The 22,596-nt window shown below is 42.2% G+C and overlaps 1 long non-coding RNA gene across 1 annotated transcript; it reads right to left on the bottom strand.

The window, feature by feature from the left end:
- Positions 1 to 12,037: 12,037 nt before the first annotated feature.
- Positions 12,038 to 21,936, bottom strand: LOC136794571 (uncharacterized). Its single transcript, XR_010841556.1, has 4 exons — positions 21,539 to 21,936; positions 16,381 to 16,476; positions 14,568 to 14,621; positions 12,038 to 12,261 (listed from the first exon to the last, which is right to left on the bottom strand). It is a non-coding gene; the product is annotated as an uncharacterized lncRNA (long non-coding RNA).
- Between the last annotated feature and the right edge of the window lie 660 nt (positions 21,937 to 22,596).

Here is a 22,596-nt window from a genome sequence, read left to right as displayed (position 1 = left end):
GATTGGGGGGTTTGGGGTTTTTTTGATATTGAGTTGTATGAACTGTTTGCATATTTTGGAAATTAAGCCTTTGTTGGTCACATCATTTGCAAATATTTTCTCCCAGTCCACAGGTTGTCTTTTCATTTTGTTGATGGTTTCCTTTGCTGTGCAAAAGCTTATAAGTTTGATTAGGTACCATTTGTTTATTTTTGCTTTTATTTCTTTTGACCTGGGAGACTTAACTAAGAAAGCATTGCTACAATTTATGTCAGAGAATGTTTTGCCTCTGTTCTCTTCTAGGAGTTTTATGGCGTCATGTCCTATATTTTAAGTCTTTAAGCCATTTTGAATTTATTTTTGTGATATTTTAAGTCTTTAAGCCATTTTGAATTTATTTTTGTGTATGGTGTGAGAGTGTGTTCTAACTTCACTGATTTACATGTGGCTGTCCAGCTTTCCCAGCACCACTTGCTAAAGAGACTGTCTTTTCTCCATCATGTATTCTTACCTCCTTTGTCAAAGATTAATTGACCAGAAGTGTGTGAGATTACTTCTGGATTATTTTTTCTGTTCCACTGATCTATATGTCTATTTTTGTGCCAATACCATGCTGCTTTGATTATAGCTTTGCAGTATTGTCTGAAGTCTGGGAGGGTTATGCCTCCAGGTTTGTTCTTTTTCCTCAGGATTGCTTTGGCTATTCTGGGTCTTTTGTGTTTCCATATAAATTTTAGGATTATTTGTTCTAGTTCTGTGAAAAACATCATGGGTAATTTCATAGGGACCACATTAAATCAGTAGATTGCTTTGGGTAGTATGGCCTTTTTTTTAACATCTTTATTGGAGTTTAATTGCTTTACAATGATGTGTTAGTTTCTGCTGTATAACAAAGTGAATCAGCTATACATATACATATATCCCCATATCTCATCCTTCTTGTGTCTCCTTCCCACCCTCCTTATCCCACCCCTCTAGGTGGTCACAAAGCACCAAGCTGATCTCCCAGTGCTATGTGGCTACTTCCCACTAGCTATCTGTTTTACATTTGGTAGTATATATAAGTCGATGCCACTCTCTCACTTTGTCCCAGCTTACCTTTCCCCCTCCCTGTGTCCTCAAGTCCATTCTCTACGTCTGCGTCTTTATTCCTGTCCTGCCCCTAGGTTCTTCAGAACCATTTTTTTCTTTTTTCTTTTTTTTTAGATTCCATATATATGTGTTAGAATTCGGTATTTATTTTTCTCTTTCTGACTTACTTCACTCTGTATGACAGTCTCTAGGTCCATCCACCTCACTACAAATAACTCAATTTCGTTTCTTTTTATGGCTGAGTAATATTCCATTGTATGTATGTGCCACATCTTCTTTATCCATTCATCTGTCAGTGGACACTTAGGTTGCTGCCATGTCCTGGCTGTTGTAAGTAGAGCTGCAATGAACATTGTAGTACATGATTCTTTTTTATTTATTTATTTTTAAAAAAAATTTTTTAACATCTTTATTGGAGTATAACTGTTTTACAATAGTGTGTTAGTTTCTCCTTTACAACAAAGTGAATCAGATATACATATACATATGTTCCCATATCTCTTCCCTCTTGCATCACCCTCTCTCCCACCCTCCCTATCCCACCCCTCTAGGTGGTCACAAAGCACAGAGGTGATCTCCCTGTGCTATGCGGCAGCTTCCCACTAGCTGTCTAATTTACATTTGGTAGTGTACATATGTCCCTGCCACTCTCTTACTTCGTCACAGCTTACCCTTCCCCCTCCCCATATCCTCAAGTCCATGCTCTAGTAGGTCTGTGTTTTATTCCCATCCTACCACTAATCTCTTCATGACATTTTTTTTCTTAGATTCCGTATATATGTGTTAGCATACGGTATTTGTTTTTCTCCTTCTGACTTACTTCACTCTGTATGACAGACTCCATGTCTATCCACCTCATTACAAATAACTCAGTTTCATTTCTTTTTATGGCTGACTAATATTCCATTGTATATATGTGCCACATCTTCTTTATCCATTCATCTGTTGATGGACACTTAGGTTGCTTCCATGTCCTGGCTATCGTAAATAGAGCTGCCATGAACATTTTGGTACATGACTCTTTTTGAATTGTGGTTTTCTCAGGGTATATGCACAGTAGTGGGATTGCGGGGTCATATGGTAGTTCTATTTTTACTTTTTTAAGGAACCTCCATACTGTTCTCCGTAGTGGCTGTATCAGTTTACATTCCCATCAATAGTGCAAGAGGGTTCCCTTTTCTCCATACCCTCTCCAGTATTTATTGTTTGTAGATTTTTTATGCTGGCCATTCTGAGTGGTGTGAGGTGATACCTCATTATAGTTTTGATTTGCATTTCTCTAATGATTAGTGGTGTTGAGCATCCTTTCATGTGTTTTTGGAAGTCTGTATATCTTTTTTGGAGAAATGTCTATTTAGGTCTTCTGCCCATTTTTGGATTGGGTTGTTTGCTTTTTTGATACTGAGCTGCATGAGCTGCTTGTAAATTTTGGAGATTAATCCTTTGTCAGTTGCTTCATATGCAAATATTTTCTCCTGTTCTGAGGGTTGTCTTTTCATCTTGTTTATCTTTTCCTTCACTGTGCAAAAGCTTTTAAGTTTAATTAGGTCCCATTTGTTTATTTTTGTTTTTATTTCCATTTTTCTAGGAGGTGGGTTAAAAAGGATCTTGCTGTGATTTATGTCATAGAGTGTTCTGCCTATGTTTTCCTCTAAGAGTTTTATAGTGTCTGGCCTTACATTTAGGTCCTTGACCCATTTTGAGGGTTTTTTTTGTGTATTGTGTTAGAGAGTGTTCTAATTTCATTCTTTATATGTAGCTGTCCAGTTTTCCCAGCACCACTTATTGAAGAAGCTGTCTTTTCTCCATTGTATATTCTTGCCTCCTTTATCAAAAATAAGGTGACCGTATGTGCATGGGTTTATCTCTGGGTTTTCAATCCTGTTCCATTGATCTATATTTCTGTTTTTGTGCCAGTACCATACTGTCTTGATTACTGTAGCTTTGTAGTATAGTCTGAAGTCAGGGAGCCTGACTCCTCCAGCTCCATTTTTCTTTCTCAAGATTACTTTGGCTATTTGGGGTCTTTTGTGTTTCCATACAAATTGTGAAATTTTTTGTTCTAGTTCTGTGAAAAATGCCAGTGGTAGTTTGATAGGGATTGCACTGAATCTGTAGATTGCTTTGGGTAGTATAGTCATTGTCACAATGTTGACTCTTCCAATCCAAGCACATGGTATATCTCTCCATCTGTTTGTTTCATCTTTAATTTCTTTCACCAGTGTCTTATAATTTTCTCCATACAGGTCTTTTGTCTCCTGAGGTAGGTTTATGCCTAGGTATTTTATTCTTTTTGTTGCAGTGGTAAATGGGAGTGTTTCCTTAATTTCTGTTTCAGATTTTTCATCATTAGTATATAGGAATGCAAGAGATTCCTGTGCATTAATTTTGTATCCTGCTACTTTACCAAATTCATTGATTAGCTCTAGTAGTTTTCCCATGGTATCTTTTGGATTCTCTATGCATAGTATCATGTCATCTGCAAACAGTGACAGATTTAATTCTTTTCCGATTTGGATTCCTTTTATTTCTTTTTCTTCTCTGATTGCTGTGACTAAAACTTCCAAAACTATGTTGAATAACAGTGGAGAGAGTGGACAACCTTGTCTTGTTCCTGATCTTAGAGGAAATGCTTTTAGTTTTTCACCATTGAGAACAATGTTGGCTGTGGGTTTGTCATATATGGCCTTTATTATGTTGAGGTAAGTTCCCTCTATGCCTACTTTCTGGAAGGTTTTTATCATAAATGGATGTTGAATTTTGTCAAAAGCTATTTCTGCATCTATTGAGATGATCATACGTTTTTTCTCCTTCAATTTGTTAATATGGTTTATCACATTGATTGATTTGCGTATATTAAAGAATCCTTGCATTCCTGGGATAAACCCCTCTTGATCATGATGTATGATCCTTTTAATGTGCTGTTGGATTCTGTTTGCTAGTATTTTGTTGAGGATTTTTGCATCTATGTTCATCAGTGATATTGCCCTGTAGTTTTCTTTCTTTGTGACATCTTTATCTGGTTTTGGTATCAGGGTGATGGTGGCCTCATAGAATGAGTTTGGGAGTGTTCCTCCCTCTGCTATATTTTGGAAGAGTTTGAGAAGGATAAGTGTTAACTCTTCTCTAAATGTTTGATAGAATTCACCTGTGAAGCCATCTGGTCCTGGGCTTTTGTTTATTGGAAGATTTTTTAACCACAGTCTCAATTTCAGTGCTTGTGTTTGGTCTGTTTATATCTTCTGTTTCTTCCGGGTGCAGTCTCGGAAGGTTGTGCTTTTCTAAGAATTTGTCCATTTCTTCCAGGTTGTCCAATTTACTGGCATATAGTTGCTTGTAGTAATCTCTCATGATCCTCTGTATTTCTGCAGTGTCAGTTGTTACTTCTCCTGTTTCATTTCTAATTCTATTGATTTGAGCTTCTCCCGTTTTTTTCTTGATGAGTCTGGCTAATGGTTTATCAATTTTGTTTATCTTCTCAAAGAACCAGCTTTTAGTTTTTTTGATCTTTGCTATTGTTTCCTTCGTTTCTTTCTGATCTGGTCTTTATGCCTTCTTTCCTTCTGCTAACTTCGGGGATTTTTTTGTTCTTCTTTCTCTAATTGCTTTAGGTGTAAGGTTAGGTTGTTTGTTTGAGATATTTCTTGTCTCTTGAGCTAGTATTGTATTGCTCTAAACTTTCCTCTTAGAACTGCTTTTTCTGCATCCCATAGGTTTTGGGTCGTAGTGTTATCATTGTCATTTGTTTCTAGGTAGTTTTTGATTTCCTCTTTGATTTCTTCAGTGATCTCTTGGTTATTTAGTAGCGTATTGTTTAGCCTCCATGTGTTTGATTTTTTACAGATTTTTTTCCTATAATATCTAGTCTCATAGCATTGTGGATGAAAAGATACTTGATATGATTTCAATTTTCTTAAATTTACCAAGGCTTGATTTGTGACCCAAGATATGATCTATCCTGGAGAATGTTGCATGAGTACTTGAGAAGAAATTGTATTCTGTTGATATTGGATGGAATGTCCTGTATATCAATTAAGTCCATCTTGTTTAATGTATCATTTAAAGCTTGTGTTTCCTTATTTATTTTCATTTTGGATGATCTGTCCCTTAGTGAAAGTGGGGTGTTAAAATCCCCTACTATGTTTGTGTTACTGTTGATTTCCCCTTTTATGGCTGTTAGCATTTGCCTTATGTGTTGAGGTGCTCCTTTGCTGGGTGCATAAATAATTGCAATTGTTATATCTTCTTCTTGGATCGATCCCTTGGTCATTATGTAGTGTCCTTCTTTGTCTGTTTTAATAGTCTTTATTTTAAAATCTATTTTGTTTGACATGAGAATTGGTACTCCAGCTTTCTTTCGATTTCCATTTACATGGAATACGTTTTTCCATCCCCTCACTTTCAGTCTGTATGTGTCCCTAGGTCTGAAGTGGGTCTCTTGTAGACAGCATATATACAGGTCTTATTTTTGTATCCATTCAGCCAGTCTGTGTATTTTGGTGGGAGCATTTAATCCATTTACATTTAAGGTAATTATAGATATGTATGTTCCTATTACCCTTTTCTTAATTGTTTTGCGTTTGTTATTGTAGGTCTTTTCCTTCTCTTGTGTTTACTGCCTAGAGAAGTTCCTTTAGCACTTCTTGTGAAGCTGGTTTCATGGTGCTGAATTCTCTTAGTGTTTGCTTGTCTGTAAACGTTTTAATTTCTCCATTGAATCTGAATGAGATCCTTGCTGGGTAGAGTAGTCTTGGCTGTAGGTTTTTCCCTTTCCTCACTTTAAATGTCTTGCCACTCCCTCTGGCTTTCAGAGTTTCTGCTGCTAAGAACAGCTGTTAACCTTATGGGAATTCCGTTGTATGTTATTTGTTGTTTTTCCCTGCTGCTTTTAATATTTTTTCTTTGTATTTAATTTTTGATAGTTTGATTTGTATGTGTTTTGGCATGTTTCTCCTTGGATTTACCCTGTATGGGACTCTCTGCGCTTCCTGGACTTGATTGACTATTTCCTTTCCCATATTAGAGAAGTTTTCAACTATAATCTCTTCAAATATTTTCTCAGTCCCTTTCTTTTTCTCTTCTTCTTCTGGGACCCTTATAATTCGAATGATGGTGTGTTTAATGTTGTCCCAGAGGTCTCTGAGACTGTCCTCAATTCTTTTCATTCTTTTTTCTTTATTCTGCTCCGTGGTAGTTATTTCCAGTATTTTAACTTCCAGGTCACTTATCCATTCTTCTGCATCAGTTACTGTGCTATTGATTCCTTCTAGAGAATTTTTAATTTCAGTTATTTTGTTGTTCACCATTTTTTGTTTGCTCTTTAGTTCTTCTAGGTCCTTGTTAAACGTTTCTTGTATTTTCTCCATTCTATTTCCAAGATTTTAGATCATCATTACTATCATTACTCTGAATTCTTTTTCAGGTAGACTGCCTATTTCCTCTTCATTTGTTTGGTCTGGTGGGTTTTTACCTTGCTCTTTCATCTATTCTGTGTTTCTTTGTCTTCTCATTTTGCTTAACATACTGTGTTTGGGGTTTCGCAGTCTGCAGGTTCATAGTTCCTGTTGTTTTTGGTGTCTGCCCCCAGTGGCTAAACTTGGTTCAGTGGGTTGTGTAGCCTTCCTGGTGTAGGGGACTAGTGCCTGTGTTTTGGTGGATGAGGCTGGATCTTGTTTTTCTGGTGGGCAGGACCACGTCCGGTGGTATGTTTGGGGGTGTCTGTGACCTTATTATGATTTTAGGCAGCCTCTCTGCTAATGGGTGGGGTTGTGTTCCTGTCTTGCTAGTTGTTTGGCATAGGGTGTCCAGCACTGTAGCTTGCTGGTTGTTGAATGGAGCTGGGTCTTAGTGTTGAGATGGAGATCTCTGCAAGAGCTTTTGCCATTTGATATTATGTGAAGCCAGGAGGTCTCTGGTGGACCTATGTTCTGAACTTGGCTCTCCCACCTCAGAGGCACAGGCCTGACACTCGGCTGGAGCACCAAGACCCTGTCAGCCACATGGCTCAGAAGAAAAGGGAGACAGAAAGAAAAGAAGAAAGAAAGGAAGGAAGAAATAAAGTTATTAAAATAAAAAATAAAAGAAATTATTAAAAAGTTAAAAAGTAATTTAGAAAAAAGAAAGAAAGAAGAGAGCAACCAAACCAAAACACAAAACCACCAATGATAACAAGCACTAAAAACTATACTAAAAAAAAAAGACAGACAGAACCCTAGGACAAATGTAAAGGCAAAGCTATACAGACAAAATCACACAAAGAAGCATGCACATATGCAGTCAGAAAAAGAGAAAAAGGAAAAAATATATATATCTATATATTTAAAAAAAGGAAGAGAGACACCAAATCAATAAACAAATCTACGAATGATAATAAACTGTAAATGCTAAACTAAGATAAACATAAAACCAGAAACCAGTCAGTTGCATACAGCAAACCCCAAGTCTACAGTTGCTCCCGAAGTCCAAAGCTTCAATTTGGGTATGATTCGTTGTCTATTCAGGTATTCCAGAGATGCAGGGTACATCAAGTTGATGGCGGAGATTTAATCTGCTGCTCCTGAGGCTGCTGGGAGAGATTTCCCTTTCTCCTCTTTGTTCGCACAGCTCCTGGGGTTCAGCTTTGGATTTGGCCCCACCTCTGCGTGTAGGTCACCTGAGGGCATCTGTTCCTCCCCAGACAGGACGGGGTTAAAGGAGCAGCTGATTAGGGGGCTCTGGTTCACTCAGGCCGGGAGGAGGGAGGGGTACAGAGTGCAGGGCGAGCCTGCGGCGGCAGAGGCCAGCGTGACGTTGCACCAGCCTGAGGTGTGCCGTGTGTTCTCCCGGGGAAGTTGTCCCTGGATCATGGGAGCCTGGCAGTGGTGGGCTGCACAGGCTCCTGGAGGGGAGGTGTGGGTAGTGACCTGTGCTCGCACACAGGCTTCTTGGTGGCTGCAGCAGCAGCCTCAGAGTCTCATGCCCGTCTCTGGTGTCCACACTGATAGCCGTGGCTCATGCCCATCTCTGGAGCTCTTTTAGGCAGTGCTCTGAATCCCCTCTCCTTGTGCACCCTGAAACAATGGTCTCTTGCCTCTTAGGCAGTTCCAAACTTTTTCCTGGACTCCCTCCTGGCTAGCTGTGGTGCACTAGCTCCCTTCAGGCTGTGTTCATGCAGCCAACCCCAGTGTCCTCTCCCTGGGATCTGACCTCCGAAGCCTGAGCCTCAGCTCCCAGCCCCCACCCGCCCTGGCGGGTGAGCAGACAAGCCTCTCAGGCTGGTGAGTGCTGGTCGGCACTGATTCTCTGTGCGAGAATCTCTGCACTTTGCCCTCTGCACCCCTGTTGCTGCTCTCTCCTCCATGGCTCCAAAGCTTCCCGCCCTGCCCCGCCAACCCCTGTCCCTGCCAGTAAAGGGGCTTCCTAGTGTGTGGAAACTTTTCCTCCTTCACAGCTCCCTCCAAGAGGTGCAGGTCCCGTCCCTATTCTTTTGTCTCTGTTTTTTCATTTTTCTTTTGCCCTACCCAGGTACATGGGGAGTTTCTTGCCTTTTGGGAAGTCTGAGGTCTTCTGCCAGCCTTCAGTAGGTGTTCTGTAGGAGTTGTTCCACATGTAGATGTATTTCTGATGTATTTGTGGGGAGGAAGGTGATCACCACATCTTGCTCCTCTGCTATCTTGAACGTTTCCCCAGTATGGCCATTTAACAATATTAATTTTTCCAATCCAAGAGCATGGGATATCTTTCCATTTCTTTGAATCATCTTCAGTTTCCTTTATTAATGTTTTATAGTTCTCAGACCATAAGTCTTTCACCTCCGTGATCAGGTTTATTCTTAGTTTGGGGGTTTTTTTATAACGTGATTTTAAAAGGGATTGGGTTTTTTGTTTGTTTGTTTGTTTTACTTTCTCTTTCTGATGTTTCATTGTTAGTGTAAAGAAATGCAACATATTTCTGTATGTCAATCTTGTATTCTGCTACCTTGCTGAATTTGTTTATCAGTTCTAATAGTTGTTTTTTGTTTTTGTTTTTTGCGGTACGCGGGCCTCTCACTGTTGTGGCCTCTCCCGTTGTGGAGCACAGGCTCTGGACGTGCAGGCTCAGTGGCCATGGCTCACGGGCTCAGCCGCTCCGCGGCATGTGAGATCTTCCTGGACCGGGGCACGAACCCGCGTCCCCTGCATCGGCAGGCGGACTCTCAACCACTGCACCACCAGGGAAGCCCAGTTCTAATAGTTTTTGTGTGGAGTCTTTAGGGTTTTCTGTATAGAGTACCATGTCATCTGCATATAATGACAATTTTAACTCTTCCCTTCTAATTTGGATATCTTTTATTTCTTTTTCTTGTCTGACTGCTGTGGCTAGGACTTCCAGTACTATGTTCAATAGAAGTGGTGATAGTGCTTTGCCCAGTGTTTTTCATTGCCTAGGAAAAACACCAATTTCCTTTACTCTCACACTAATGCCACACTCAACACTTCTGACACGAGATGTGTGAGTTTATTCCCACACCAACCAATTATCTGACCAGCTGGATGTCCAACAGTTCAATTCAGTTCTGACACTATTTACTTGAAGTTAGCATCAAATCCCACAAGTTAAGGGCTCAGTCCCACAGACTGGCCCCACTTCAGACACCAACTGCAAGTTCCAGTTTGTCTCTGGTACTTCTGACCAATTTGCTTAAAATGGGGTCCCCATAACCCAATCCTCAGGTTCGATAATTTGCTATAACAGTTCACAGAACTCAGCGAAACACTTGAGTTTACCAGCTTACTATATAGTAAAGAATATGATAGAAGATACAGATGAACAGCCAGATGAAGAACTACATAGGGTAAGGTCTGGAAGGGTCCCAAGCACTGGAGCTTCTGTCCCTGTGGAGTTGGGGTGCTTGACCCTCCCTGCACAGAATGTGTTCACCACCCTGAAAGCTCTTTGGACCCTGTACTTTGGGGATTTTTATGGAGGCTTCATCACAGAGCCATGGTGGATAATTAGCTCAGTCTCCAGCCCTTCCCCCCTTCCTGGAGGATGGGAGATTGGGCTGAAAATTTCGAGCTTTTAATCATGGCTTGGCCTTTCTGGTGACCAGCCCCCATCTAGGAAACCATCAAGAGTTCCCTTAATAAAACAAAAGATACTCCTATCACCCCCAGAAATTCCTAGGGATTTAGGAGCTCTTTGTCAGGAACCAGAGGCAGACACCAATATATATTTTCTATTATTTCACATACATCCTGGGCACTTAGAAAGCATCCATCCATCCAACAACTAGTTTCTGAGTTCCAGTTTCGTGCCAGGCACTGTGGTAGGCCTGGGGCTATAATGATGAGCAAAACCAGAGTCCTCCCTGACAGAGCTTAAGATCTAAGTAGCAGAGACAGATATTAATAATTATTCAAATGCATGCAGAACAACAAATTGAAATATTATAAAGAAAAGAAGCAAAGTTCTATAGAAGCCACTCATTCATCAGGGATCTCAATGTGGAATCAGAGAAGGCCTTGCTGAGAAAATCCTTTAGGAGACAGAGTGTGTCTGGTTTACACCACCCATGCTTCCCAGAGGCCTAGCAGAGTCCTCAGCACAGAGTAGGTGCTTAATAAATATTTGTGATGCAGGAATGTATAGATGAGCTGACCATGTTGCCCTTGATTAAAGTAATAGACTGGAGTTTTATATCTGTGTAGTTCTCTAAAGTCTATACAATGCTTTCACACGCATAACTTTTTGTTCCTCAAACACCCTTGAGCAGTGGAAAAGATGAGTATTATTCTCCATGTTTGATGGGTGAGAGAACTGACATCATAGGGAGGGTGTATGGGGGGTAAGTATGCTCTTGAGTCCTACAGTCCTGGGCTAAACTCTGCCTCTTATCAGCTATGAGAAGCCTGGCATCAAACATGGAGTACATTTCTGCAATATTTTTCCCTAGGCCTGGTGCACTCCTGAATAAAGGTTCACACTGGAGGATTCCAAAGTGATGATTATTTGGGGCTTCCTTAGGACCTTGTGAGAACAGGGCTTGCTTGTGGTCCACATGAATCAATTTTGGACCAATGTCAGCTTCCCAGGCAGAGAGATGTAAGGTCTTCAACTCTTGGCAAAAATCTCCCTGAACTCAACAGTTCAACAAATAGTGTTTCCTACCATGTGTAAAACAGATAGCTAGTGGGAACCTGTGGTGTATCACAGGGAGCTCAGCTCCGTGCTCTGTGATGACCTGTGAGGGGTGGGATGGGGGGAGGGGGGAGGGAGGCCCAAGAGGGAGGGGCTCTATGTATACATATAGCTGATTCACTTTGTCCTACAGCAGAAACTAACACAACATTATAAAGAAAATATACTCCAAAAATATATATATAGTGTTTCCTAATTAAAGGCATTGCCCCGGTGTACATAGGCTTTCCTATCTTAGTAAGAGGAATCACCTTCCAGAAATGTCTGTTTTGACGAAATTAATAACCACAGCTACCAATTATTGAGCCCTCATTATGTGCTAGTCTCTGTGCTTAGTACTTGTATTTAATTCCCACAACCCCACGTGATGAGTAGTATTACTCCTCTACCCCCAACCCCCGTGATAGTTAATTTTATATGTCAACTTGACTAGGCCATGGGGTGCCCAGATATTTGGTCAAACATAATTCTGGTGTGTCTGTGACAGTGTTTTGGATGAGATTGACATTTGGATCAGTAGACTGAGGAAAGCAGATTGCCCTGGGCGCAATCATCCAAGCAGTCAAAAGCTTGAATAGAACAAGAAGGCTGACACACCCTCGGGTAGCTTGAATGCCTTCAAGCTGGGACATTGGTTTTTGCAGCCTTTGGACTGGAACCACACCTTCAGCTCACCTGAGTCTCCAACTTGCTGAATGCAGATCTTGGGACTTGTCAGCCTCTGTATGCAAGTGACCCAATTCAGGTGACCCTGTAATAAAGCTCTTTTTTATATATATATACAATTAGGTTTTATTTATTTATTTACTTATTTTTGGCTGCATTGGGTCTTTGTTGCTGCGTGCAGGCTTTCTCTAGTTGTGGGGAGCAGGGCCTACTCTTCGTTGCGATGCACGTGCTTCTCATGGCAGTGGCTTCTCTTGTTGCGGAGCACAGGCTTTAGGTGCTTGGGCTTCAGTAGTTGTGGCACACGGACTTAGTTGCTCCACGGCATGTGGGATCTTCCCTGACCAGGGCTCGAACCTGTGTCCCCTGCATTGGCAAGCAGATTCTTAACCACTGCACCACCAAGGAAGTCCTTGTAGTAAAGCTTTTTTATTTGTATACATATAAAGTGGTTAAGAGTGCTCCCCTTGCTAAGGGCAAGACTTCTATAGAGAAGACATGGAACAAAGGAAGGAAATTATTTGATTGGCTATAGCTTAAGCAATTGCCTTATTTGGGAAAGCCTAGTTGGCTATTTATGATTGGTGGTCCTTAGGTTTTGATTTCTTAACCATGAGGCATTTGCAGACTTGGGTTTTGGTTTGCTTACGATGGCTGCTATGGTATTAGAACCACCTTAGTCAAATGGCCTCCTTGTTTAATTAATTTAATGAGTGTATCGATATTTGTCACCAAATAATTTCAGAAGTGATAATTATCAAAATCCCGTTTGCTTCTTCTACAGTAAAAAAAAAAAAAATATATATATATATATATATATGTTTAGTGTGGGATGAATGTGCCTGGACTGGATAAAGCCCTTAACATGCATCTCTTCATCTACAGATTTTCCTGCTTCATTACATACAGTCATCACTCTCCCTACCCTGGACGCCCTGCCCTTTTGTACCCACCTCTAGTATTCAGGGCCCTTCATAACCCAGTCCATCCTGAACCTGAAACTTATTTCATTCATCCATTCATCCACCCATTCATTCATTCACTCATTCAACAAATTCAATTGAATCATGTTTATTCAGTTGAATCAACTGTTATCATTGATATACTAAGTTAGGCATGGTTCTATGGGGGATACAGCTCTAAGCAAGACAAACATGGTCCCTCTCCAGAAATTTAAACTAGACTGGTAGGGGTAGGAGGGTAGCCAGTGGATTGGAGACAGCAAGTAAGCAGATAAACAAATAGATAATAATAAACTGTCGGCTTTATTTGAAGAAAAAGAAGTGAGGGTAAGGAACTTGAGTGCGGCTGGAGGGCAGGTTGTCTTTTTAGATAGAGTGGCTAGAGAAGGTCTCTCTGAGGAGGCTACATTAAAGCAGAGACATAAACTATATCAGGGAGTCAACCAGTGCATGGAAGGAGAGTTCCAGGCAGAGGGACCAGCCAGTGCAAAGGCCCTGAGGTAGGCGTGGGTTGGGTGGGTTGGAGGAAAGTCAAGGAGGCCAGTGCAGCTGCAGCAAAGTGAACAAGGAGAGCATTTAGAAGTTAAGATCAAAGAGATGGGGTGGAGGGCTTCCCTGGTGGCGCAGTGGTTGAGAATCCGCCTGCCGATGCAGGAGACACGGGTTCGTGCCCTGGTCCGGGAAGATCCCACATGCCGCGGAGCAACTAAGCCCGTGAGCCATGGCCGCTGGGCCTGCGTGTCCGGAGCCTGTGCTCCGCAACGGGAGAGGCCACAACAGTGAGAGGCCCGCATACCGCAAAAAAAAAAAAAAAAAAAAAAAAAAAAAAAAGAGATGGGGTGGAGAGGACAGGATATGGAAGACTTGGTCAAGACTCAACTCCTCTGCTTTCCAGTATGTTCCTTCAGCTGCTCATTTGCAAATGCTGCCTTTGTGTAGGAGGCACTTAATGGCTGACCAGCTCATTAAGCAGCAACAGCAGTTTGCAGAACACCATGGGGCATCCGGATCTGCCAGCACCTCCCTCGGACACACATCTCCATGGGCAGGGCCAGGGCCAACCAGGCACAAATTACCTCACTAACCAGCCACCGCCTGCCAACTCTGGCAAAGGCCTTCTTGGCAACCCCTGGCTTTGCTGTTCTAAGAGTCCACTTGCTGCCCACCAGTTTCTTCTTAAATGCCATTGCCCCTGTCTTTGTCTGACCACACAGCTGTGAGCTTAATGTATTTTGCCTTGACTGGTGTTGCAGGGAACAGACCAAACTTGTTTTTCCTTCTTGGTATTATACTATTCTGACTCAGCATTCATGACTCTTAAATTGTGGAGTCGGCAGGTGTTCAGTGAACACAACACGATTCAGAACACTCCTAGTTTAGAAGTCTGGGTGAACTATAAATATTTTTCCCATGAATGGAACTTCTTTGGCTTTTGTTGAAACGTGTTAGGGGTTTGTGGGACCGTAGTTAAATGTGACCAATTAGTTTTTTATTGAGCAACTCTCAATATCGGGCATTCTTTGAGGCTCTGGTAGAACTGTGAAAAGACATACCAAATTCCCTAGGGAGGGACTTATATGGGGGAGGGGAACAGCCAACAAACAAGTAAAGAATAAATGATCAAAGTACATTTGGATCGTTATAAATAACACTGGGGAAACAAACAAGGTGAGAGAGAGTGGCTGGAGAGTGGGGGTGGGCAGACAATACCTTAAACTGGATGGTCTTGGGTGGCCTCTGCAAAGATGGCTTCTGAGACAAGACCTGAATAAAAATAGGGAGCCAGCATGAGTTTCCAGCAGACATAACAGAAAGTACAAAGGCACTAAGGTAGGAATGGCTTAGCCTTTGGAGAAGCAAAGGAGAGTGGATGCCCAGGGCCAGGCAGTATAAAGTCCTGTGAACCATGGTAAGAGGCTTGGATTTTAAGTGCAATAGGGAAGCATTGAATGAATTTTCAGCAAGGGAATGATTTGCTTGGCGTTTTAAATGGTCCACTGTGGCTACCAGGTGAAAAAGCCATCAACACTCAGCCCCTACATTTGTACAATGCTTTTCCATTTACAAAGGCCTTCCTTATTGGCAATTTCAAAAGCATCAAAATACCAAATATGATTCAAAGAATGCTTCCTATATTATAGATGACAAGCTGAGGCTCAGAATTATGTGACTAAGGCCAGGAAAAATAACCAGCACGTGACAGGACTCAGCTGAAAGTATAGTCAGCCCTCTGTAGCCACTGGTTCTTCATCTGCAGATTCAACCAACCCCAGATTGAAAGTAGTCACACAAAAAATTCTAGAAAGTTCTGAAAAGCAAAACTTGAATTTGCCTCATGCCAGCAACTATTTACACAGTATTTACTTGTATTTACAACTATTCACATAGCATTTATAATGTATTAGGTCTTATAGATGATTTAAAATATAAGGGAGGATGTGCATAGTTTATATACAAATACTATGCCATTTTTTGTAAGAGACTTGAGTATCCTTGGATTTTGGTATCTGAGGGGGGTCCTGGAACCAATTCCCCATGGATACCAAGGGACAACTGTACTTAGTACAGAATCTGCTTCTTAGGAGAAGTTCCCTGGATCTGGGTTAAAAGGAAATTAACCAGCAGCTACCGTTCTATCCATCTCCTTTCTTACTATGGCCTTTTTGAGTGGGGCTTCCCTTACTGGGAATTCCTTCCCAACTCCTTTTTCTTTCCACCTACGCATCCCCTTGTCAACAGAAGCGTTCTCTCCTTCCAACCGCCCACCAGAATGTATATGAGGATGCTTAATTACAGTTATATCAGTAGGTCCTTGTACTTTATCTTATAACCATACTCTGCAGATGTAACCCCAAATTTTGTTAGTGCCCACAAATGTACACCTAATTCCTGTGATAGAGCTAAACATGTAATAAGTGCTCAATATAAAACAGAATTCTCTCAGTTGAATTAGGGTCATCATATCCCAAGTGCTTCCCATCTGCCAGGCAACGCGTTATTGGTATTTTCCAAAAATTGTTTAATTCTAAAAGCAACCACCTTTGAGAATGGTACCGTTATTATCATCTTATACGTGAAGAAACTAAGGCTCAGAGATGTTAATAAGGAGCGAATGACTCCAACACCCTTGCTCTTAATCTCTACTGTACTTCCTTCTTTTGGGAGACAGAGTATCTTTGCTTTTTCAGCCTTGATATTTGACCCTTAGGTGTGAAATCAAAATGTTTTCTGTTGCAAACACACAGAAGAGCCTAACAAAGCTCTCTGAAAGGAATCAACGATCCATTGGTCCACCCATCCATCCATCAATCCATCCATCCATCCATCTGTCATAGCAACCATCTTTCCCTCTGGTTTATGCTAAGTTCTTAAGAACGCATAGGTGGGTGGGGTAAGAAGGGGAATGTGTGAATGAGGCCTTGCTTGCTTCATACCGCCCTGGTCTTCCCTGAATTAACCCCTTTGCACCTCAAGACGAGACAGAAGAGTTTCAGGAAGGCTATGAAAACAGACTCTTGACTACCTTCTCTCCTTGTCACTGCTCCTCTTCACCCATTGCTGGCCCTGGAAAAGCAGCTGTGAATCCAGCTGGGCTGGAGCTTCTGCCTAAGTGGTCAGCCTACGGAGGCAAAACATATTTCAGAAACGCACACTCAGATGTGCATTTTGTTGCTCATCTGGATCAGTGGTGAAGCAGAAATGACCGTAGCTGTAGTACAGTGGAGTAGATGTCAAAGGACCACATGGGTGTCCTCCTTCTGCCACACACCGTGACGCGTTCCCTAACCTCCTGGCCTTGTTTCTTCCTCTGTTTAACAGGGCAGAATTTTCCTTTTTCCTCACCTCCTTTACATGCTCCAATGCAAAGCCTCTGGTATGAAAGAGGTCTTTAGTAAGACAGAATAGAAAGATTGAGACTTTGTTAAGCTAATAACAAAATCAAAATGAAACTGATCAGTAGAGCTGGGCAACATCAGCAAGAGCCAGGTCTGTTGATCCTGTTTATACTCCACTCTAGACTTAGGCAGGTAAAGCTGAGGCAACAAACTAAAATACCCCGAAGGACCAGGCAGGAAATACAAACGAGTGAATTGGAGAGAGCAATATCTACACCATAGGGAATGGGGGTTCTTTTTTTTTTTTTTTGCGATACACGCCCCTCTCACTGTCGTGGCCTCTCCCGTTGAGGAGCACAGGCTCCGGATGCGCAGGCTCAGCGGCCATGGCTCACGGGCCCAGCCGCTCCGCGACATGTGGGATCTTCCTGGACCGGGGCACGAACCCGTGTCCCCTGCATTGGCAGGCGGACTCTCAACCACTGTGCCACCAGGGAAGCCCAAGGAATGGGCGTTCTTGATGAGCTAAAACACATAGACCTGCCTAAAGGGGCAGGCACAACTCAGCTCCAAGCCGTGTTGTCACGTGGAAACACAGGTTCATTTCTGTTAAATCATTCCACTTTTCAAAGAAAGACAGAAATTCTGATTTTTATGCAAAATCTCCTTATTTTAAACATTACCTACTATGTCAACTTTTTGAAAACAGTGTGAGTCAATAGAACATGCTGTGTTAGAGGGAAACACTTCCCTTCTTGATGATTCCTCCTAAGAGACATCTATAAAAAACAAACATGGTTACCAAAGGGGATGTGAGGCAAGGGATAAATTAGGAGTTTGGGATTAACAGATATACACGACTAAATATAAACTAGATAAACAACAGGGTCTTACTGTAAAGCACAAGGAACTATATTCAATATCCTGTAATAAACCATAATGGAAAAGAATATGAAGTAGGGAAGTGGCCTCTCCCGCACTCTTCACTCATTCCTCCCCAGGTGGGGCAAAATAACTTACCTGATTGATGGGTTTGGAAGAGGCACTAGGTTATAAGAAGGAACTGGGCATTCATAACCCAGTGCCTTCCTCTCCCTTTCCCTTGGGAACTACCCAGCCACCCACCCACGGGTTCTGCTCTGATGAAGGCCAGCCTACCCCAGTCCAGAATCTGGGATTCTGTATTAGGAACCCTATTTGCCTACCACTGTAAGCCATATTCTCCAACATCCACTTTCTCATTAAGGTGATACACTACCTCCATCAGCTTACTCCTTGGTCTTACTTCTCAGTGGGTTCATAGTTCAAGCAGAACAAAGAAGCCCTAATTATTGGGTCTACCTCAAGACTCCAAGAGTCACCTCTGCTCCCAGGTCATACATTTGCTCCCTCTAACAACAAACCAAATCTTTGGATGTAGAATTAGGGACTGCTATATCCCACGAGGGTGAAGGCAGGGGCCATGCTTAGAAGCTTGAGGGTCTTATGGTGATTCTCCAGGGTGGAGCTTAGAGAGATGGGGTGGAGAAGATTGAGGAGATTATGGAAGGTATGAGAAGAGGGAAGGGAGATCCGAAAAGAGGGTCACTGGGGACTTCCCTGGTGGTCCAGTGGGTAAGACTCTGTACTCCCAGTGCAGGGAGCCCAGGTTTGATCCCTGGTCAGGGAACTAGATCCTGCATGCATGCTGCAACTAAGAGTTTGTGTGCCACAACTAAAAAAGATCCTGCGTGCCGCAACTAAGACCAAGAGCGGCCTAAATAAATAAGTAAATATTAAAAAAACAAAACAAAAGAAACAAACAAAAAAACAAAACAAAAAGATGGGTCACTGGAAACCCATCAGAGGAGGGCACTGTATGGACCAGAAGATGAGTCAGTGAGAAAATACAAGTATGTTTTTCACCATCTTCTGAACATCATTCCTGTTCAGGATCACCTAATGGTAAAGTTATTTTCTTTCAGGTAATGATCTGTACTCAACACACCCTTCCTAGGGATAACATGAAAATGGTAACATCTCTCATGCTCCCTTCACAAGGTTGAAAGGGTCAAATGAGTTATCTTTGGAGAATCTGACCATAAGACCCGGTTATCTGTATCACCAATAATATAATTCAAGATGCCAAAAAAAGTCAAACTTACTTATTCTGAAACTTACTTTCCAAAACGCTAGAGGACTAAAAATCAGATGTTTTTTTCTTGAGGATGATTTAACAGCCATTGAGAACAAGAAAAACTAATACCTAGAAAAAAGGTTAAGTAGCAAAGTAAACCATTTGGAGACTCATTCATTGAACATGTATTGAGCATTTACTACGTGCCTGTCACTGATATGGGAACTGGGCATGCAAAATTGAATAAGTACTCTGAACAAAGGGAGTTTATAGTGGTGGCAATTTCCAGCAATTCAATGTGCTGTATTTTTGTTTTGTCTTACTTTAACTGAAAGTACATTTTTAAAGAATGCTTGGGAATTATAGCCCTACAATAAAATATGTTTTGTTTCACTTCCTTTAGCTGTTATTTTATGACAGCACTGACCTTCTGACCAGAAGCAAAATTCTGGCCTTTCTAAATATCCCATATTGGCTGGGCTTAATGGGTTTTCAAAATAAATGGATTGGATTTCTCAACCTGTCAAAACATAGAGCGCAAGGGCTTTTTTGAACTTGGGGGGACTGCTCGGAGCATGGATTCAGAGTCCACCATCTGAGCCAGGGAGCTGAGAGCCAGCTTATCAGCAACCTGTTATTTTTGATGGAAGCAGAGGTGACCGGGACAATGAAATGAGCTCAGGGAGGTCAGACTAACTTAAACATGATGTCACCCAGGGAGATCAAGGCATCAGAGGCCTTGGATTCTCTCCGAAGGGAATTTCAGAGGATTTTAACTGAGACATAAACCTAAGCCCCATCTGACAGCTCCTGTAGGACCATCTTTGGGAGGGGTCCAGAGAAGGAACGGCCCCATTACCCAAAAGATGATCCCAGGTGCCCATGGCTGCTGAGTAAGTCCAGAATCAGCTCTACATGATGGGCTCTGTTATCATTAATAATGGAAGTATGGAAAGATGCTTCGATGTCAGACAAGCCCAGCTCCACTACTTTCTACCTGCGTGACCTTGAACAAGGCCTCAGTTTCCCCAATTATGAAATGACAACAGTACTGACTTTACAGGGCTGTCACGATGGTCAAATATAACAACCAGGTAGAAAAATCCCTCCAGTAAATGGAAGCCCAAATTTGCTCTTCCTGACAATCAGTCTGGCTGCTGCATTGTCATACCCAGGGTCTCTCTGAGGTCAGGAGAGGCTCCTTACATATTAAGAAATGCCCAAACTGGGTCAAACAGAAATTACGATGTTCTAGTTGGTTGGATCTTGTCAGTGCATTTTTGTGACTATATACTAAATCTCACTCAGAGATGAAATTTGAGGCTCTTTGTAACCGTTGCAAAGCCACCCCCTCTCACTTTACCCCACCCTGAAGCTCGGCTCTCTCTCTGTAATCAAGAGGGCTTCAGGAATGTTCAGGCTTGGCTCCTTAGACCTCCTCCCCCCTATCTTACAGGCTGTGTAACTTTTAATTATCTGATCCCAGAGCATGAGGAAAAGGGGAAGAGAGGCTCCCAGAAGCCATCCCTCTGTGAAGGGACCGCAAAGCCCTCACCAAAGGGGGGGCCTCCTCTGCAGGAAGTGTTTTATTTCACAATTAACAAAGGCAAAGGGAAACCTTTCTAGAGTATGTCTTTCCCTCAAGGCCACAGGGTTTAAACCTCTCTGTCCCCCAGCTATTGCTCTGAATGAATTATAGGAGCCAATTATTCTGCCAGCATGTGCTGGCTCTGTTGGAATAGACTCCGTGGAGCTCTTCTGCACCTTTCTCCAAGGGCAAGGTGGAGGCTCTTGTAAGGGTCATCCAGAAGCATCTTATAGGACTCAGCACAGACCCAGAAACTTCCTAAGTGTGTGCAGGCGAGGGGCAAGGAGAGGAAAGGAAGGAGGGAAGGAGGGAGGGAGCCAATTACTAACTCTACCTGGCCACAACCAACAGCTCATCCAAGACACTTGCAGAGTGGGTTTGGAGATCACAGGATATGTGTCAGAAGGAGGCACATGAGAATCCAGCTCAGACCACGCAGTGCTGGGGGTGCAGGACCCCACTGGGGTAGCTCCACATTTCCATCTTGCTGGCTCCAGGTCCTAGCAGATCACTAAATGCATTAAGAGCTGTCCCTGGTGTTGGGCATTACAAGATAGAAGGGTTTCCCAGCCAGGATATGAAATAAACCATGATCGAATGCCCACAGACAAAGAGAAGTGCCTCTCAGCACTGGCCAGTGAACAACCAGGGAGCTACAATGGCATAAACCAGGGGAGGTGGATGTGGCCAGTTTATATGCTTCTAACTCTTATGTATGGTGAATTGTGAGCCAGGGAACAATGTAGCACATTGAACTAGAAAAGGATAGTCTACGGTGTTCCCAATTTTGTCTTCTTCCTATTCGTTACTATCACCATCACCTTGACCTTCACCACCACCACTGTTGTGGTCATTTTTGGTCATCATCCCTCGCCTGTGCACAGTCTCTCACAATTGACAGAGAACTTCTGCATCCACTCTGACAGTGTGATCATCAGAGTAGCTCTCGGAAGTGGACACAGGGCAGTCTTAGCATCCCCATTCTCCCAACGCGTAAGCCAAGGCTCACAGAAGGTAAACTGCTGGCCCTGAGTCATACTCAACTCCAGTCTCCCGTAAGTGCTGTCAACTTATAACAGTACAACTTTACTTTGAAAATGATATTGAAATATTTAACAACTGATAAGACATAGTTACTTACCAGTCAGGACAGACACTAGCCATAAACAATGGATGGACGTAGCCATTCTGGTTCATACAGCTGAATATCTCCAAGATGTTGCACATTACTCTAAACACCATTGCATCATTTGGTCCAGCCTTCTCTGCCATTTCACAGAAGTCCTTCTGTTCCCAAATAAGACTGCAAGATGAGGCACTGAGAGGTGAGATGATGAGGTTATTATAGTAAAGAGAGGGCTTTCGATCTTGTCTTCCTTGACCATCTTGAGACAAGGCAGTGGAAAAAGGAGGTGAGGTGGGATGGGAGGGCATGGCAGCTAGTACATGGGTTTGTGGGCTGAAGGAAGAGACCACTTTCCAGAGCTGGAAAGTTGAGTTCAGACCAAGGCTTTAAGGTGTCCTGAGGGAATCACATGGCTTTAGAAAGAAGAAAAAGCCAGGAATCCGGACCCAGGTGGAAAGAAGATTGGAGTGGGAGCCAGTTGGGAATCAAACAAGAAGCCTATTTTCCTACTGAGAAATAGGAGGGTCTGCTGCTTGCTTTTTCCTAGCATGGGGCATGTAGGCATAGTGACCTGGCTTCGATACAAGGGTGGGGCTGGGCAGCAAGTAACCAGTGTTTTCATCAAAGCTAAAGAAAGTGTGCACAGTATGAACTCAGAAATTAATAGAAGATAAATCAGATTGTCACTTTCTCAGAAGGCACTCTCCCTATTTTCCGTGAAAGAATGATACTCATTCTATTTTTATACTTAGTTTTATCAACTCTTCCTATGTACTATTACTTGAAAAGAATCTTTTTATTTCAAAAGTAATATACATTCACAGAAAAAAATTAATATAGATAAGCCAAAAAAAGAGAAAAAGAAAATTAAAGTCACCTCTGATTTCTCTACCCAGAAATAACATGGCTTAATATGTTGATATATATCCTTCTAGACACTGTCCCATGCATAAAGCTATCATTGTTATGATGATGATTTAAAGCTATTTAGATATTATATGCCTAATGTTTTCTCTACCTACAGTTCTTGAAGTTCAGGAACATTATCTTTGCTTGACAATGTAGACTTAATA

This window comes from Kogia breviceps, chromosome 7 (assembly GCF_026419965.1).
Source record: "Kogia breviceps isolate mKogBre1 chromosome 7, mKogBre1 haplotype 1, whole genome shotgun sequence".
Taxonomy (NCBI): domain Eukaryota; kingdom Metazoa; phylum Chordata; class Mammalia; order Artiodactyla; family Physeteridae; genus Kogia; species Kogia breviceps.
Note: the sequence above shows the minus strand (reverse complement) of the source record. Positions and strands in the feature narration are given on the sequence as shown.